This window comes from Tenrec ecaudatus, chromosome 11, assembly GCF_050624435.1.
Source record: "Tenrec ecaudatus isolate mTenEca1 chromosome 11, mTenEca1.hap1, whole genome shotgun sequence".
NCBI lineage: Eukaryota > Metazoa > Chordata > Mammalia > Afrosoricida > Tenrecidae > Tenrec > Tenrec ecaudatus.
Genome location: NC_134540.1, coordinates 144350657 through 144354908, shown reverse-complemented (window position 1 = coordinate 144354908; position 4252 = coordinate 144350657). Strand labels below are relative to the sequence as shown.

The following is a 4252-nucleotide window of genomic DNA, read 5'->3' as shown; positions in this document are numbered from 1 at the left end:
TTCAGAGACCAGACTAGCACTGCCTTCTGTGGGTTTCAGAAACCGTAACATTTCACAAGAGTAGAAAACCCTTTCTCACAAGGTGCTATTGGTCATTTTGAAATGGTGACCTTGAAGTTACCTGTCCATCTGGTTCCCACTATGTCATGGGGTCTCCTTTCTTATTCAAAGGGACATATTATTTTAGAAAAGATGCCTGGATGCATGTACATTTGTATACATATGTCGGTGTATGCACATGCGTGCCATATTTCATTGCCATCTAGTCAATTCTGACACATAGTGACCCGATTGAATAAAGAGAAATATCCCTTTGCATTTCCCAGGCTCTATTTATGGAAGCAGAAAGTCTCATCTATCTACTAAAAAGCAGTTGGCAATTTGAACAGCAGACCTTAAACATGTAGGCACTTACATGACCAGCATGCCTCTATGTGCAGTGAGGAGTCTCAACTGCATCTGTCATGGATTTAGGTCATGATCCTATAAAACTTTGGAGACTGGCAACTTCCCATTATTTTCTTGCCCCTCCCTGGCCCGCTTTTAACTTGAAGAAATACATTAAGGAAAATATCTGAATTTTTAAAATTTTGTTTATTATCACTACTTTGGAACTGAGAAACATAGACATAAGTGTTTTGTTCTGTTGTGCACAAGGGACCTTTGGGTCAGAACCAACTTGATGGCACTTAACAACAACATAAGCTGATATGTGTGTATAACCCTGATTTAGGGAAACAAGTCATTGGTGCAGTTGCTTGGAGTAATGGAAACCTGATGTAGGTCTTCTACAAGGACACAGGGGTAAAATCGTCTATTTGCATCAGGAAACTGTCATTTTTGCCATACACAATTCATGGCCCAAAGGACATGTAGATAAGATGCAAGAGACTACCGAAAGGAGAAAGAAGAATCTCCCATTTTCTTACGCAAGAGAGTGAAATCCTCTCAGCTATGAGAGCTGAACAAGAAGCATTTTGGGGGTCAGATTTTGGATGTCACATTTTGTGAAACCCTAAATCAATATTTCAGATTGACAGCAGTGATAAAATCATGGGAGAAGATCAGTGGTCATCAGAGGAATTTCAGGAGAGCAAAACTAGCCATCTCTGCAGGGCACACTTGCTGAACATTCTCAGTGTGGGAAACGGGCAGGGAAATGCATGCACTACTTGAGAGAGTTGGATTATGTAGATTGATGCTACAGCGCCAGCCAGGTAGAAATTAATGAGCATGTAGCCTGTAATATTACTTCTGCTTTGTAGCAATATAGCAATGCACAAGAGATGAGATTAATTAATATGTGTATCTGGTGATTGAGTATTTGCATCTTTAAATCCCACGAAAATGCAAAATGTGTGTTTTATTGCACCGATTCTTACAAACATAGATGTTTCTACCTGCTATGATCAGTCCTGTAAATGAATGAACATATATTAATTTTGATAAAGAATAGAATAAGCAGTGGAAGGAAAAATGCTAAAAATTAAAGACAAAACAAATCATTAGGAAGTCTAACATATATGGCCACATAAATCAATAAAAAATATAAAAGGTCATTTCAGCTGAAGACTAAATCACAAAAGGATTGAATTCTATGTAAGATCAGCTGTTCTTTCTGCTTCCTGCTGCCTTCCCTGCAGTTTTCTTCCCCTCGATTATATTTTTCTGACTGCAAAAAAGGAAAAGAAGAGAATTGCCACTTTTGGTGGACTCTAGATTATGTTCTCCAAAGTAGTACTCATTTCTAAAATTCTCGTTGGGTTCTATCCATATATAAATATGTGTAAAATCAAATTCAATGAGTTCATGTTTTTTTATTTAACTAACTCATTCTCCAAAGTATGAGGCAGCTCATATAGTCACACTGTGGCCTGAACAAAGAACTACTTTCAAAGATCTTTGTCAAAATTGTTATTGAGGGACCTCCACACTCATTCACCCAAAATAGCTGACATTGTCATTTAGAGAAAGCATTCACAGTCAGTCAATGATTTTGATGAGTTCATATAACATTGAGTTAAGGTTTCAGAATTTAAAAAAAACAAACATGATTGGAATATGGGCATTATATCCATGATATCTGTAATAAATCTTGCTTTGTGATGAGAATAAATGATCTTCTATTCATATATTATACTATTATCTCATCTTAAAAAGTGAATTTCAATTGGAAAGGTGAGGTAGGTAGTTTATTGTGCCAAGCTGGAAAATAAACACATGTGGGGTTAGTTGAAGGGCAGAGAGATAAATGGCTCAGTGAGCCTCGTCTTTTGAGTTCTTGAGTCTCTTGCTTTCTGATAGTCTGACCAGGGTGCAGCTACCTTAGCCAGCTCCCTGCTTCAGCTGGCAAGGCTGGCTTCCTGCAAAACATCCCCAAGGAAACCCATGCAGCCCTGGGTGCTGGAGCTGCTGTATGGAGACCCCTGCCAGCTTTGAGATGCTTACACGTTCACTGACTCGGCATTCCTCCTGTAATTGGCATCATTGTGTGTGTTTTGTGAGATGGAGGAGGACTTTGTGGAATGGTGTCGGACACATGGGCTAATGTTGGACTTGTGGGCTTGGACAGCGCTGGGGTGGGTTGTTTTCTTGAAGTGCAGTTAGCCTGTATATAAAACTCTCTCTTATACATGAGTTTCTGTGGATTTGTTTCTCTAAAGTACCTAGAGTAACACAAAAGGGGAGCAAAGAAAGGAAGAAAATGAACGGATCGTTCTTTCAGAGTTGAGGTTTGTTTGAACTCGTCACACATTCAACTAATAGTTCTGAGAATGGTGGGATGTGAAGATCGATATTCCATGCAAGAACAGAACCAGTTGTGAAGTAAGGTGACATGTACTGACACTCAATGAGCTTAGACATTTTATTTCTAATTAAAAATTCATACACACACTATTTTCTTAATTGTAAATAGTTGATAATGTGCAAACAACTTAAAATTAAGCAAAGAAATACAAACATTATAAAAGAAACTGGAGTACTAAAAAATGAATAAAAATTGGAGTAATATTTAGTCATTCCATCATGATAATCTATCATCATGTTTAAATCTAATTTTCATATTTACCAAAGTTTTCTTAGGTAGGAAACACACACACATACATTATTTAAATATCATTATGCCATACTCTGCACTGTATAATAAAATCCACTTAAATAAAAGCAATGTATAAACAATTTCATTAGCATGTATGTGGCAGTATTTACTGGATTTTGTGGTCAATTTCTTTTTTTTTTTTTGTCCTTTAGTCATTTATTTAAGTGCAACCATCCAGGAGGGAGTTTAGATCTTGTTGAAAGCAGCCACATCCATGGACTGCACATAATCTTCAAAAGCAGTTATCTGTTCTTCCAGCATATCTGTACCAACATTGTCAACTTCAACTACACACTGTATTTGAAGTTTTTTAATTCCATACCCCACCGGAACGAGCTTGGATGAGCCCCAGACCTAGCCGTCTGCTTGAATGCTTCTGAGGCACTCTTCCAATGTCGCCATATCGGTCTCATCGTCCCACGGTTTCACATCGAGTAAGATGGAAGGTTAGGCAACAAGTGCAGGTTTCTCGGCTTTCTTTGACTCACTCTGTGCAAGGCGTTCTTCTCTCAGCCTCTTTGCTTCTTCACTTTCCTCCTCATCAGATCCAAAGAGATCAATGTCGTCGTCATCCTTACTGTCTGCAGCACCACTCCCTGTGGTGTCTTCCACATTAGTAGGGCCATACTTGCCCAAAGCTTTCTTTACTCCTGGCAAACTGGCCTTTTCCTTTTCCTACGACTTGATGTGATTATACCAACGTAGGGCATGATACAAGTCAGCGGGTGGAGGGCCGGAGATTGCTTCAAACACTGCCACATCTGCTTGCGATGGCACATAACCCTCTATGTAGCTCTTGTCGGCCAGGTAGTCATTGAGCACCTGAAGGCCGGCAGGGCTCTTCAAGTCTCCGAAACCCATGGCGCCGGCTGGACCAGGTGGGCGGCAGCGGAGGGAAAGGCAGAACGCTAGGAGATGGGACTTGTGGTCAATTTCAATGGATACATTCTCTTTGAGAATTTTTTCTAGCATTCCACCAGAATAAAAAAAAAAAACACTTGTGGAACACCATTAACAAAATAGGCACTGTGCTAGTCTGGATAGACTAGAAAAATAAATTCATAAACACGCACATGTGTAAAAAAGAGAATTTTATATAAAGGGCAATTGTACATTAAGAAAGCATCCCAACCTAGTCCAGTCCATGCCTGT

At 39.3% G+C, this 4252-nt stretch overlaps 1 pseudogene; it reads right to left on the bottom strand.

Moving 5' to 3' along the window:
• Positions 1-3226: 3226 nt before the first annotated feature.
• On the bottom strand, positions 3227-4016 carry LOC142460901 (elongation factor 1-beta pseudogene; annotated as a pseudogene).
• Positions 4017-4252: the final 236 nt, after the last annotated feature.